The 15829-nt window shown below is 49.1% G+C and overlaps 1 protein-coding gene across 1 annotated transcript in view; it reads left to right on the forward strand.

The window, feature by feature from the left end:
• Nucleotides 1-1317: 1317 nt before the first annotated feature.
• Nucleotides 1318-15829, forward strand: part of CDH23 (cadherin related 23) — a 428604-nt gene continuing 414092 nt past the window's right edge. The window contains 1 exon segment of the mRNA XM_070470793.1: nt 1318-1636. The gene's annotated coding sequence lies outside the window, so the exon portion shown is untranslated.

The raw sequence follows: 15829 nt of genomic DNA on the forward strand, positions 1-15829 counted from the left end.
TCCTGTTAGAGAAGCTCTACAAGGTACAAGGACCAAGCCTATTTCTTCCTCTGTCACATCCCCAGAACCTATTTCAGTTAGCTAGCGTACAGTAGCAATAATGAGTAAATGGTAAAGAACGGAGCTTTGGAAGCAGGCAGATTCTAGGTTCAGTACCTGACTCCACCACACGGGTAACTCATGCACCTCCCTAAAGCCCGTTTTATTCTGGTAAAACCGCGCTAATGACACACCTACCAGAAAAGCTGTGTTGAGATCAGAATGAAGTCAGGTCAAAAGTCTCAGCCCAGAGCCTGACTCCAGGCAGCTATTGTCAATATGCTGATACAGGTCCAGACATCCAGTCAATGATATACGGTTAAAAGAATTCAAAATGTTTAGCCCTGGGAGGTAAGATCAAGGTCAGGGAATGACCATCTTCAGCTATAGACTCCCTGTTTCCAGCTGCCTGGAAAAGTCATGAAGTCTCCATCCTTACATATGTGCAAAAAGAAGCTGGGAGACCCTTATTCAGGTGTGCACCTTGCATGGGTGAGGGTGCCCAGGTGACATCACCGGTTTCTTCTAATTCGGGGCCCCTCATTTGTAAGCAACTGGGGACATTTTCAGTTTTGATTGATGGAGGGGACGCAGATGGGAGAGCATGAGTAGGGTAGGCAAAGGCAGCTGGTTGAGCCAACACAGCTAAGTGGTCCCAATGACTAGAGGGACAGCCCCGCTCGGCGCTCAGCGCGACTTTGGGAGCAGAGAGGGGGCGCTTAAAGCCAACAGATGGCGCAGGCTTACCTAGACCCGGGCGCCCGTTCGTTGTGGCTTCCCGGGAGCGTTTCCCCCTTCCGCCGGAGGCCAGCCTGGCCCCCACCCCTCTGAGGGACAGTGGGCGGCCCTGCGGAGCGCGGCTCCCTCAAGCACCTGGGGCTGCTTTCTCCGGCTTCCTGCCTGCCCCTTTGGGGGATTCGTCGAGTTGCCACAGCAGCCGGTGCCATGACATCGGCAGAGGGCAGTTTCGCCAGCACTGAAATATTCATGCCCTAAGCGCCTGGCCCCGGCTTCGCGCCGCTCCCGGGGTCCGAGCGGGGTCAGGGGTTGGGGGCTCAAGGATCCTGGCGCCTACCGTGGTGGGATGGTGGGCGGCGGGGCGCGGCGGGGCAGGCAGGGGCTGGGCGAGGCGGGAGGTGAGGGAGGGAGCGTCAGGAGGCGGGGTCTGGGTGGAGGGGGCCGAGCAGGGCGGAGGAAGCGAGGGAAAGTTGATCGCGGACTTGAGCCGCGGCGGAGGCTCGGGAAAGAGGGCTGCGAGCGCGATGCTTGGTGAGAAGACGAGTCCGACGGCTGCCGGGCGCTGATCCCGGCGGGGCGGGGCGGTCCGGCCCCGGGCATGGGACACCGGGGTGCCGGGCTTCGGGACGATTGGGGCGCGCCTCGTCTGAGCTCGCGGCGCGCCTGAAGTTGCGGCCGGCAAGCAGCCAACAGAGAGCGGACGGCCGAAGGGGACCCAGGAGCGGCCAGCGCGCCGCGGATGAGCCTTCGCACCGGCGGCGAGACGCGGCGGTGGTCAGCACTCGAGCAGGCGGCCTTCCGGGGCCGATCCAGCGGAGAGCAGAGCCCAAGGCGCGGCGCCGCTCCGCACATGCACACGGTACCAAGAGCCACGCACCGCCCCTTCCTTCCCCGCTTCCCTCGCCTTCTCCGAGCCGTTCACCCGCCACGCGGTGGGAAAGTTGGAGCCGTGGGGTCGCGACCGTAGCCGCCGAACCACTTGTTCTCGGCACGGCCATCGCCCTCGGCGGGCGCCCGGGGCCTCCTTCCCTCCCCGGCTCCCAGCCAGCATCCTGCGTCCCACTCCCAGCCCGCGGCTGGACGCGCGGCAACTTTGATTCCTGGCAACTCGAATTCCCTCCGCGTTGGCCTTGGGAGGAAAGGCACTCCACTTCCCACCTCGCTTCCTGGACCCGGGGACGTTCGTGCGCTTTGCTTTCTGCGCCTCACAGAGGGTCTGGGTCTGGGGTGGGGAGAATTTCTAGGGCAAAGAGGGCGTTGGGGTCCGATCTCGTCTCCTTCTGCGTTCTGGATCCCCCTTTGGACAGTGGAGATGGGGTGGGGCACAGCCCCACCGCGGGGTAGGCGTCGGCACTGGAGGGACCTAAAGTCACGTAGCTCTCTCCCCTCATCACCTCTCCGTGCCGGCCAGAGACCCCAGAGGACTCCGGCTCTGGGCCGGCTATGGGGAGACGCACGCCTCGAGGAGCAGGGCGCCTGTGCGGCTCGCGCTTTGCCTTCCCCGGCCACCTGCAGTGCTGGTTGTCCCCAGGGGCTTGCGCTCAAGAACGCAGCCCCCGTCTCCCCTGCAGGTCAGCCCGGGACGCCTGCAGAACCCGTGCGTGCCAAGGTGGTGGCGGCGCCAGCCGGAGGGCTCTCAGTGCCTCGCTTTCCCGCGGAGCCAGCACCTAGAGCCGCTACCTCCGTGCCTGCGGCCGAGATCCTGTGCCCTTGCCGCCGGCCACCGCCCCCTGCGACCCTAACCCGCAACCCTTGTGCCGTCAGCAGCCCACCTCGGGCAATTTAGCCTTTCCTGGGTAGTAGCACGCCCCACCCTCCCCAGTAATTCAGGGAGCAGCGCCTGCCTCTTTTTTCATACTTTGCCCTCTCATACTAGAGAAAGCATTGACTCTTACCTTTTAGCCGCTTAGCAAGTACCCCCACCCCAATTTGGATTGGATTTTGAAATAAGCTGGAGAAGCACAGGGGGAGTGTGTGTGTGTGTGTGTTTGTGTGTGTGTGTCTGTTGGGTGGAGTCAGACAGTTGCCCAGGGGAGAATTAAGCTGCCCAGGGTGGGGTGGGCTGAAAAAGCCTGGCTGAGGCCAGGTAGAGAGGTGCTGATGAGTCAGCCCGTTTGTGGGGTGAGACCAGGCTTGGAGTTGATGTTTGGTTCATGGTGCAGGGGTAGGCGCACTGCGGTCAGCACCTATGAGGGTGGTCAGCACCTATGAGTCTGGGTGACCGGATGTCACTCCGATGGAGGGGCTTGGAGGAGGCCCCTTAGCTGGGGGAGCTGGGATGCTTGGTGCTGCCTGGGAAGAGTGGGAATGCAGTGTGGCTGAATGGCAGAGAGGGAGGGTACCCTGTGGGCTGGAAAGGTGATACTACAGAAGTGACTGGTGTGAACCAGGTGGCACTGCTCTGGGTGATGGAGAGCTTCGAGAGTGTGCGAGAGGCCCAGAGCTGACTGACATCCTAGCCTTCTCTGGGCTGAACCCCAATATACACATCTGTCTCCACCTTCCTGACCCCCCAAAAGCTGTGCTTCTCACATTTGCTTACCAAAGAGGTTAATTTGAGGGTTATGATGATGGATGGTCCTGGTTGCCTCCCAGGTATTTCCTCTGCCCATACAAAGCAACCTTACCTGCAAACTCACCATTTAAGGTTCGTTTCTTTGAGCTTAATATTTTGAAGGGCGCCTTTCTGAATCCGTAATTAAAAATGCACATACTTCTGGGAGGTGAAGGTCTAGTAGAGCCTTGCTACTCTGAGTGTGGCCTATGGACCTGCAGCATCAGCATCACCTGGGAACTTGTTAGAAAAGCAGATTCTTGCACCCCACCCCTGACCTCTTGAATCAGAATCTGTATTTGACAAGATCCTTGAGAGGTTTGTTTTATCAGTAAAGTTTGAGAAGCCCTGGTCCACAGTACCTTCTCAGGAATGAGCATTTCATAGCCCTTGGTGAAAGAGTGTCAAAAAGGTCACTGGATAAGAATGTAGGTTTGAGAATGAGTTTGAGACTGGAACTTCTTTTCCTGGACATTTATGGTAGGATTGGATTAGTTGTCCACTGCTGGCTCCTTGAGGGAGCCTCCTGCTAGTGCCAGGAGGGTATCTGTGTTTTGGGCATCTTTAGACAGATCCAAGTAGCAGCTCAGTTTTCTGTGTAATTAAAACATTGTCATGTGTGCTGCATGTGGGCCCGTAGGAAGTGGGTGGAAGGGGCAGGGTTTTTGGAAGCTGGATAAACTGCTCTGCCTCTAGGAGGCCTGGGGTTGGGTAGATGCTGTTCCTTAAGGAGAAATAATTAAGGAACTGTCCTCCACTTCATCTGTCCCTCCCAAATGAATGGAATGACTCACCAATCACACCTCTCCACAGTTTTAGGATTTATGCAGAGGGAGCTGCAGAAATGCTAATTTGGGGCAGTCAGCGGAGGAGAGGATACCAGCCAAGCTCCACTCTTAATTACCCCTGCCACCAGCCCAGGCTGGACACCCCGTTTCTGCCACTGGTGCCCTGGGAGGTCCCTGGGCCCAAGAAATAGGATGATGCCAAGGCACGGGGCAAGTCACCACCCATGGTCCTCTGGAGGAATAGTGGTGACCCCGACGCCAGCAAGGCTGGCCTGAGACTGGGGATCTGAGGACTTCAGAGCCTTGGTGGGGCCAACGGTATCACAGGTGAAAGATTATGGCATGACTCGTGCGCCCTAGACCTACTTAAAGAGGACTGTCCTTCCTCTGTGCTGGCCTTTTTGCCAGGAGGCAGAGTGGCTGGGGGAGCTGTGGGAGAACGTGGGTTGGCATGGTCTTGGAACTAACAGACAGTGACACTCATGTGAAAGATACCTTCGTCTGTGAGTTCAAAAACAACTGGTTAATAGAAGTCTTACTGTTTCCTAGAACCCTCAGGTTTTAAACAAAATTCATTGTTTTAAAACGTGCAGGTGATTTATTTTTAGCAAATTAATTTAAATGCCTTTGTTCATTTTTTTAAAAATTATTTTCGAGCCTTGATTTGAGTTTTTCTTGGCCCCAGGTAGTCCTATTTGTCCATTTAATTGGTGTGCAAAGTTATTTGTGAGTTGGACCCTGCCGGATGGGTTATTTCAGAATGGGGTTATTTTGTCTCCAGTGGAAGGGAAGTGGGGAGGGGAACAGGTTCTTCTGTGCTCTAGCCTCCTGCACCAGTGTGGACAGTACCATGAGTCAGGCGGGTGGGAGGGGTGGTCAACTCCCCAGCTGTGCTTCCCTCAGTCACAGCCCTAACCCTGCACTTTGCCCTTCTCTGCAGTGGTCTGGTCTCTCACTAGACCCTGAGCTCCTTCAGCATGAACTGTATCTTATTCCTCCTCGTATCCTCAGGGACCGATGCTTAATCACTGTCCATTGACTCAGTGGCTGTTACATCAGCATCTGGTATGCCTATAACCAGTTTTAACTATTCACAATGATTCCTTTCCGACTGGGCAGCTAGTGACCGTCTTGCTGTATCCTGGGCTCTAGGCAAATGCCTCTGGAGTAGAGGCACAAACTCATGTGCCTACAGGGGCTGCGAAGCTGACCGGAGAGTAAAGCAGCATCGAATGTAAGATGATAGGGCGTGGTGGGGACTGTGGAGAATAGAAAAGCACAGGCCCCAAGGAAAAGGCACAACTGTAGGCAAAACCCGCCTATATGACAGTAGTCAGAATCATGGTTACTCCAGGGTGTGATGACTAGGGCTCAAGGGTTGCTTTTGGAGTGCTGGAAATTTCCATATCTTGATCTGCCTATCTACAAGAGTGGTGAGTGATCATTTGTGCAGAAGAGTCAATTCAGAAGAATTAGAGCATTTATGGAGATAAATAGAAGCATATTTATTTTGGTTCAATATGAAAATAGCTTTATTGAATTCCATAAGGCAGAAAATGCATACTCTTACCAACGCTATTGACTAGAAGGGTGTCAGTGAGAAACTTGGCATATTTAAGAAGTAGCCACATGGAGATAGCTTTCTAGTCTTTCATTGTGAAATGTAATCTGGTTCTGTCCCGGGGAGTGGTACGGGCTGCTGCTGCTGCTTCTTTCTGGCTGTGTATTTGGGTCTCAGCAATCATGCTCCTGGGGCTCTGTCTCCCTTCAGCAGTGATAGTCTGCAAGGCTCCGTGTATTGTTGGGGGCTCGGGGCTATCAGACGTCTGTCCCCAGCTCCAGGGGCCTCAGGCGGTGACATCGAGAGTGACACAGCAGGTTCAGGCTTAGCGTTTGTAGTTTTCTTTCCTTTGCAGGGTCTAACAGCTCATGTAAGAGTTGGTTATTATTATGATCATAAACCTGTTCCCTTCCTGATTTTTGTGAGGCCGCTTGGAGGCAGATAGAATTTCCATTCCTGAGCTAAGGCTAAGGCCTTGCCCAGGCCTTAGTTTTCTCAGTGGTTGAATGGGAATAATTTCCAATTACACTGTAGGCTTGCTGTCAGCATTAATAAGAAGAAAACTCTACAGAAATCCTTTTGTGCAGGGCCTGGCACATGGTACACATGCAGAATGTGGTAGCTTTTTTATTATCCCTTTTCGATTCAGTCATGTGTTAGGCATATTGTATTCCAGCAAAGAGGTGAAACCTCCCCTTACTTTGAGAGTTGGACAATCTATAAGTTCTTAAATTGAATTCTGCCTGAGGATGTATGCATGTGTGGTTGTGGTTTTTCATTTTGCATTAATTATTAGCAACATTAAAAAATTGCATTTTCATAATAAAGAGCTAGATTTCTGGCATATCTGGCTAGAACAGGCAACATTGGGTCTGTGTTCCCGATTGACGGTAATTGGTTGGGGCTGAGTTGCAGCCACCCCCTTTTATTTATTTATATTTTTATTTAAAAAATGCTTTGAGGGTTATATACATACAATAAAGTGAACAGATCTTAAATGAAAGTGATGGGTTTTTGCATATGCATGCACGTGTGTAACCCCAGCTGGATCTGATGCATCTTTGGCGGCTTGATGAGGCTCGCTCAGGCCCTCTCCTGCTCTTTTGGTGTGTGTGTGTGATACTCTTATTTTATGTAATAGCATATTATGATCAAATAATGTAATTACAGAGTTTTCTATAGCATTATTTTTAGAGACTGTTTAGTTTTTCATTATATTCATTGAAGTAATCACTATTATGATTTTGCTCTGGCTTCTGTCAATATGTGAGTTTTACAGGTGCGCTTATAACCTTCAGTTCTCCTCAGTCTCCACCATTCCCTGTTGTCTCACATCTGACCCCATTTATTTACACTACATCCTGGCCCCTTTAGCCACGTGAGTTTGTGACATCTATGCCAAGGGCTATAAGAGTCCTTAGAAACTAGCTGGATGTACCTTGTACCATGTTACAGGTGCAAAAACTGAGGCTCACAGGGAGTGGGCTGCTTCCAGACCCTCTCCTGGGGTGAGGTGGGCCTGGGCGGTGGCTAATCAAGGACAGAGCCCGGCTACTTCCACCCCAGCATGAGGCCAGGCAGATCGTCATCTCTTGGTCCCTGGCATCCAGGGCCTGACCCTGCAATCACAGTCACCCAGAGCCTCCCGCAGGCTGATCAACCTAAGAGGGAGGGAGTCCTTCCTGAAGATGTATCTTCCCCAGGACAGGCTGTTAGCAGCGCTGCCTTCCTCTTTAAAGGCCATGCTCCATTTGGAGAGGACCTGCAATGCCATTTGTGACAAGGGCCCTGTGTACCACCTTGATTGTGTCTGTTTCTGAAAGGAAGGCTGTAATTTGGGAGCCAGTGAAATCAAGGGAGGGAACTAGAGGAGAGCAGAAGAGAGACAGAAAGGGAGGGAAGGGAGAGAAAACAAAAGGGGTGGCTGGGACTATGTCTGGGTCTCCATTTGTAGTGCTGGTCCTGCCCCCAAGAAATGCTGGCTTTTCCTGGCTTCCTTGGGGCTCGATCAGGGTGGGCTGGGTCCCTCCAAGGACTTCCCTTTAGCTCTGCCCCTCTTCTGCTCTTTGATACAGAGATAAGAGACTTGTCATCCTGCCCGGGGCTTATCCAGGGCTTCAGTCTCCAGTCCTCTGCATCCCTTCTCTGGCTCTCACCTGCCCTTGCCCTGGGAGGAGACTAATTTTGACCTTTTCTCCTGGGGCCAGAAAAGCTGCTATCTTCAGGGACCGGTGGTGACAGAACTCTAAGCCAGGCCTCTCTCTGTCCCTTCTACAGAGGCCTGAGGCTTTGTCTTAGCAGAGGCGTGGGTAGACTGCCACAGGAAATCTAGCGTGTATTGGACAGTGGGGCAGGAGGTCCTTCCTTTGTGTTTTAGGGTCTCACATCCACTGTTGGGGAGACCTTTCATTTAGCTGTTCGGTCAACCAATACTGAGCATCACCTGTGTACCAGGCTTATCTAGTGACTGGGGATTTATGTTGAGCATCTACAGCAGTGTGTTCAATAGAAATACAATGCAAGCCACACATGCAAGTCACATACATGGTTTTAAATTTTCTGGTAGCCATTTAAAAAAATTGAAAGAAATAAATGAAATTATTTTTGATAATCTGTTTTGTTTAACCCAGTGTATCCAAAATACTATCATTTAGCAATAATCAATATAACAAACTATTAATGAGATCTTTTACAGTCTTTTTTTTTAAATTAAGACTTCGAATTTTGTGTGTGTTTTGCATCTATAGCACTTCTCAGCTGGACTCAGCGCATTTCAAGTGCCCATTGGCCATGTGTGGCCGGCGGCTACTGTACCGAACTGGGGGAGATAGATAATAAATACACACTCAAGACAATTACAGCTGGTCATGAGAGCTAAGAGAAAACAGAGGATCATTGACATGCTAAGGGCAGAAGATAGAGTAGGTGGGGAAGGCTTCTTGGAGAATGGGAAGATGTGGTCTATCTCCATGGACCTGAGTCCTGGCAGGGTTGAGGAGAGGAGTGGAAGGTGGGGAGGGGTCCATGTGTCCTCAGGCAGTCCCCCAGTATCCCACAGCACTTTGGTTACCAAGCATGGGATTAAATAACCCTTCTCCTCAGAAGATCCAAGTAGAGGGGGCCTGGAACTGCTAGCAGTGTTTTAGAAAAGCACCTTATCTGTGTGTGTGTGTGGGTGTGTGTGTGTGTCTCATTTTCTACGCATACTTTATAAGAGAAAGATAAGGATTAAGTTCATCTTTCCGCTGCTTTTTACACTTGGGAGTTTTCCAAGGAAGGAGGACTTTGGCATGGAAAGCTGAGGAAGTTGGGGCAACCCAGAGCAGCAGGGGTTGTGTCCTCTGGAGGAGAGGGTCTGGCCTGTCCAAAGTAGCAGGGCTTGGATGCCAGGGGGCTTCTGGTGCTTAGCAGACCAGAAGGCCCTTTTTTTTTTTCTGCTGGACTAGGATGGGAGGAGGACAGGGAGGGGATCTTGGGGCTTGGAAGAAGTGCTATGGACAGAATGCTCTGGGGCTGGGTAAATGCAGACCTTCCTTGCTGTCTGGACTTTGCCTGATTGACCTGGGCCAGGGTGAACATTCAGGTGCCCACAACGTCCAGTCTGTCTGGGCAGCTGGTGTAAGAGAGTCAGGCTGGTTATGCGGACACTGGGCAAATTGCACTTGCTCGCCCTGTATAAAAGGGGGCACCACTGCAGCGGTCTTTGCCTGTGGTTATAAAGCAGCATGCAGGATAAGTGTGGTTAGACACTTAACTTCTCAAAATTTTCTGGAAATCTAGATTTAAAAACTACAAAATTGTATTTCAAATGTTAGCAACCAATTCAAGTATTTAAAAACACCGTGAAGCCATTCATTCATTGGTCAAATTTTTATTGAGCCCGTACTGTGTGCCAAACACTGTTTTAGGCCTCTGGGGTCTGTCAGTGGCTCCAAGTTCAGTTCATTTCAGTCGCTCAGTCATGTCTAACTCTTTGCAACCCCATGGACTGCAGCACGCCAGGCCTCCCTGTCCATCACCAACTCCTAGAGTTTACTCAAACTCCATTGAGTCAGTGATGCCCCACCCTTGTGTGATATATATTGTTGGGAAAGGCCCTCAGGTAAGCTGCATGTAACCCACAGATGGCCAGTTGATATAAGATCTTTGTCATAAACATAGAGTTTCAGGGATGAAAATAATATCAGGAAGCATTTATTAAACACTTACTGTGTGATAGCCCCTGGGCTTGGCACTTCATATAAAACCCTCTGCTTAGTCCTGACAACAACCGAATGAGACGGGGACTTCTGTTGGTTGTAGTTTACAGATGAGAAGTCAGGCCCAGAGAGGTGAAGCAATTTACCCAGAGTCACAGCGTTAGTGGGCAGCAGAGTGTCATTTGACCCAAGGCAGTCTGAGTCCTTAATCCTTACTATGTCCTTCCCATTGTACTGTACTTAGGGCTAGAGCCAGATCCCTGCTTAGTCAGATGGAAACCGAGTCTGGAAAGGACAAGTGAGCCCTGCTGGGTCTGCACAGAGGCAGTGATGGGTATGGACTTCCAATCCAGGCCTGTCAGGCATGTTCATTGCCATGTGGACTTTACCTGTGATTGACTCTGCCCTGGGGTTGGACAGTCAGGAGCCTATAGCACCCAGGCATTTAAGAGCAGGGCTGGGCAGTGATTTAACATCCATGCAAGTAAATGAGGGGGCAGCTCACCGGCTTAGACTACAGGTCATCTGCTTGGATCAGGCTGCCCCATGTGGGTAGGCCAGGCATATCAGTGCTCTCTGCTCTTGCCTAGACTGGAGACCTCAGCCTGACCTCAGCTCTCTCCCCTGTAAAACCAGGGGGGTCAGATGCAACGACTCTGTGGTTTAATCTCTGCCCCACACCTTCCCTCTGCTGTTGCCCAGGCTTGCTGGTGAACTGCCCTCAGTATTTCTGGCCAAACTTGAATCCTGGCCTGGACTCTGGGTCCTGACCTGAGTGACTAGAGGGCCATGGATTCATCTTGTAGTTACCTTGTGTTGCTGTACCTATGGTAACCAGGAGGCAGAGGAATATGTGTGAACGGTGAAGAGAGATGCCCCTGGCAGGCTTGGGAAGACTGCGTGACAGTTCTTACGTTGGCTCTAGTACTTTCATCCTCTGAGCCACAGTGTTCTCAGTAGAAGGAAAAACCCTTCCGACCAATCCCCTTGATTCTGGGAGGGAGGGGCTCTTGTGAGATATAGGAAGGTACTTGGCTAAATGAATTGTGATATATAGACAGCTCAGTAAATAAATGTTTTGAGTTATCATTATGCATTAATGACTTAAACTATGCAGGATTTACAAGAGATATGCAGATAGTTATATAAACATCACAAACACCTCTAAATTCCAATAGCAGTGTCTTTCAATGGCTTGATGGCTTATATCCACTCCAGCAACTTGACACCCCTCTTCGGGGAAAGTGTGTAAGTCAACAAATCCAGGGACTACTGTTTGCGGGCACTGTGCAAGGCACAGAAAGTCCAAGAGCTTTCACAACTATGCAGAATACCATATTTGGGCCAGTCAATCTAATGTGTGTGTGTGTGTGAGAGAGAGAGAGACAGAGTGCCCTATAGCCCCCTTTGGGAACTTGAGCATCTCATGCCTGCCACAGCTAAAGTTTTCCTTCTCTGCTTTTCCTCACCGAACTCAAAGGTCTCACTTTCACCCGAAGTGCGGTGTGTGACAGCTGGGGGCCGAATTCGCACAGGGATGGCTCCGTCCTGGGAAGGAGACAGGAAGGGCATGGGGTGTAAAGAGTGGGGGTTGCTGCAGGCTAGACCTGCCAGGCTGGCTGACCTGCCAAGCTGAGCCCGAGGGCTGTTGGAAACTGGAGCTCGGGCCGGAAGAAGGGAGCCCATGAATAATACAGCGGGACGGAGGCTGTTAACTAGGTGACCTCCTTGCACCTGTGTGTTTCACAGCTTCCTGGGGAGCCGCCATGGGAGGCCAGGGTGTCGGGTGGGGGCAGAGAGGAGAGGGAAAGGCCGAGTGGAGAACAGTGCCTTCGTTTTCCATCCCGCTCTCCTTTCAGCTCTCCAGCTCAGAAGTTCTTTGTACTAGCAGCTCCTTCTCCTTCTGGTTTTGACCCAGCTGGCCTTGGCCACGTGCGCGGGTGCATGCGTGCTCAGGAGCGAGCGTAGGCGTGCAGGCGCGGACGTGCGTGCACTCACACAGGTGTGCTGGTCACCAGCGTGTTTCTGAGCAGAGGCAGAATGTGAGGCTGGGCCTTCTCCGGTGCCCTGCCTCTCAGGCCTGCTTTCCGGGTCTGTTTGCTGAACTGGGCGGGCCTGCTCCTGGCCCCTGGCCCTGATGTGCTGTGTCACCTCTGTCAAGGTGGCCCCCTCTGTGGGCCGTTTCTGGCCGCCATGGACAGTACAGGCTCCTGGGCCCGAACAGTGTGGCGTCCCAAGGTTTCAGCCTCTGACAAGGGAAGCACCGTTTGATGTAAGTTGGGGGTCAGTAGCCCTGACTTTCTCTTCTAATGCTGTGGGGTCTGTCATTTTTAAGTACTCGTGACCGGAGCCCATTTACAGCCACTCAGACCTGGCACAGAGGAGCCTCCCTAGCTCCCACAGCTCCCGGCGAAGCAAAGAAAGTCTCTGGGCAGACATGGGGGCCGTTTTAGGACCACGCAGAGGGAGATGAGCTTGAACACAGCAGGAGAGTAGAAGGGAAGGCCTGAGGAGAAGCTGGTTGAACAGTGTGTGGGGTGAGGGGCAGAGGAAGCGGTGAGATGCTGTAGTCCGTTCCCAAAGGAGATTGACTTTTACCTGGCTTGACCTTCCGAGGAGCTGTTTCCAGACCCCTGGCCTGGGGGTGGGAAGCAGAGGGCCCCTCAATACCTGGGACCAGAGCAGGACCGGCCTGCACCTCCTCTTCGGTCCCAAGTGCTGTCAGCAAGGACCTGACCCCTGAGGAGGTCTCAGGCCCTCCTCCCCAGGACTGGAAAGGGACTTTCCTCCAAAGCCATGCTCTGACCTTAGCCTGCTTCCTCAGACTTAGGAGCCCGGGCCCAGTGACCTAGGCCTTCCAGCTGCCCTCTGAAAGCTAGGCCTTTAAGAGGTGGTTCCGCAAGGAAGGGGACAAAAAAAAAAAGAGGTGGTGCACCTCCATATGCACACACATCTCTGCACAGACTCATAGACACATTTCCTGCCTGGACATTATTTGGAGCACCTCCTCCTTTGTGTCTGGTCTGGGTGTGTGTGGCCAGAGCTACAAGCACCAGGCTTCATCTTCGGGCCCACTGCTTAAACCAGGAGAGTATTTCTATCTCTGAGCCAGACCATCCAGGTTCAAATCCTAGCTCTTCCAATGATTAGTTGTGTGACCTTCAGCACTTGAATCATTCTGTTCTTTAGTTTTCTCATCTAGAAAATCAGGATAGTAATAGAACCTACCTAAAAGGGTTATTGGGAGAATTAAACGAGTTATTAACTGTAAAATGCTTAGAAAATATGCCTGCCATATAGTAAATGCTCAAGAAATGCTACTGTTAGTTACTTGTAGGTTACTGTTAAACTTTTATGCTACTGTTACTCTTAGCTCCTGCGTTTTGGAAACTCACAGTTTTGCAGGCTGGCTGAGGGTGCCAGGCATAGCTATTATACCTATGAGAAAAGCTTTGTAGGTTCAGAGGAAGTGGGAGCAGCATCTGGGTTGGGATGAGAGGGCAGTCTTGGAAGGCTTCGTGGAGGAAGAGGTGCCCTTGCTGCGAGGCTGTGGCTTTTCTCTGTGCCCACTGGCTCTGTCCTCCCACAGTAGCAGGGAAGAAGAGAGGCAGGTAGTTCAGTGGTTAGTAGCATTAATGTTGCTCCCAAGTCAACTGGAATATTTTTAGTCAGCTTTTTAGTTGAAGTATAACACTTACGAAAAAGGATACAAATAATACAGGTACAGCTTGAATTATCACAAAGTGGCTACTCCCCTGTAACTGCCATGCAAACCAAGAAAAAAGAAATTAACAGAAGCATTTCTGTCATTAGCCAAAGGTAACTTCTATACTGGCTTCTAATAGCATGCATTCATTTTTGTCTATATTGAATTCATAGAAATTCAGTCATACAATATTTTCTCTCGGCAACTTATTTGCGAGGTTCATCACGCTGTGTATAGTTACATTTGTCTGTTCTCATTACTGTATAAGTTTCCATTGTGTGAATATACCACAGTTTACCCATTCTATTGTTGATGGACAACGGGGTTACTTCTAGTTTTGGCTATTATGGAAAAGTCTGTTAGGATCATTTGTTATGTGTCTTTTAGTGTACATATATATATATATATATATATATATATATGCGATTCTTTTGGGTGTATTTGTCCTTTTAGCAATACAAATGCTATAATATAATTACTAGCTTTATGTATCTAGTAGTATAAATTTTCTAGCTTTATTCTTCATTTTGGCTCTTGGCATTTCCATATGAATTTAGAATCAACTTTTGAAATTCCACAAAGACTCTGCTGAGATTCAATTGAGACTGTATCAACAATATGTAGATCAGTTTGAAGAAAATGGACATCTTTATAATACTGAATTTCTGATCCATGAATAAAATATCCTCCTTCATTGTCCTAGGTCTTAATAAATTTCTTTCAAGAATGTTTCTTAGCTGTCTGTATGTAGGTCTCATGGCTTCTCTGGTGGCTCAGTGGTAAAGAACCTGCCTGCAGCGCAGTTTTGATCCCTGGGTGGGGAAGATCCCCTTTAGGAAGGCCTGGCAACCCACTCCAGTATTCTTGCTGGGAAAATCCTATGGACAGAGAAGCCTGGTGGGCTACAGTCCATGGGGTCACAAAGAGCCATACATGACTGAAGTGACTAAGCACATAGAGGTCTTATACTTCTTTTATTAGATCGATTTCTATATGTTTTATGCTTTTGATACTACTATAAGTGCTATTTAAAGGTTTTTTTCATTTTTAATTATTTGTTTCTGGCATATAGAAGTACCACTGATTTTTAAAATATTGACCTGTATCCAACAATCTTTGTTAAATTTACTTATTATACCCAATAGTTGATTTTTTTTAACTTGCACAATCATGTTTTCTATGAATAATAACAATCTTATATCTTCCTTTCCAATATTTATATATTTTTTCTTGCCTTATTGCAATGGCTAAGTCTTCCAAAGTAATATTGCTTTAGATGTGGTGATAGTGGGCATCCTTATTTTGATTCTGGTATTGCAAAAACTTTCAATGTTTCACCGTTAAGTATGATGTTTGTGGTAAGTTTTTTGTAGATCTAGTTTATCATATTAGGAAAATTTTTTGATTATTTTTTCAAAACTGGGAAAATACATATAATATAAAACTTACCATTGTAAGTATACATTTCATTGGCATTAATAAAATTCACAGTGTTGTACACACCATCACTATCCATTTCCAAACTTTTAATCAACTCAAACAGAAGCTCTGTAAACTCTGTAACCATTGGACAATAACTCCCCATTTTCTGTCCTTCCAGGCCCTGGCAACCTCTGTTTTCTGTCTCTATAAATGTGCCTGTTTCTAGGTATCTTATGTAAGTGGAGTCATATAATAATTGTAATTTGTGTCTGGCTTGTTTAACATGCTTTCAGGGTTCATTCATGTTTAGCATGTATCAGAATTCCTTTTTTTAAGGTGGAATAATAGCTAAATTGTATGCATATACCATATTTCATTTATCTATTCATCCACTGATGTCATTTGGATTGTTTCTACTTTCTAGCTATTGTGAATAGTGCTGCTAAGAACATCAGTATACAAATATCTGTTTGAGTCCATGCTTTCAGTTTGTTTGAGTATATATTTAGGAGTGGAATTATCATAAATAATTCTGCATTTAGTTTTTTGAGGAATCATCACACTGTTTTCTACAGAAGTTGCTTAATTGTATGTGGCCACAACACTGCAAAAGTTACAATTTTCTCCATATATTCACAAATGCTTGTTATTTTTGTTATTATTAATATTTTTTATAATAGCCATTCTAATGGGTATGAAGTGGTATCCCACTGAGATTTTGATTTGCATTTCCCTAATGGCTAGTGATGAGTATCTCTTCACTTAATTGGCCATTTTAATATCTTCTATGGAGAAATATGTATTCAAGTACTTTGCAAAGCT

This window comes from Odocoileus virginianus, chromosome 7, assembly GCF_023699985.2.
Source record: "Odocoileus virginianus isolate 20LAN1187 ecotype Illinois chromosome 7, Ovbor_1.2, whole genome shotgun sequence".
Taxonomy (NCBI): Eukaryota; Metazoa; Chordata; class Mammalia; order Artiodactyla; family Cervidae; genus Odocoileus; species Odocoileus virginianus.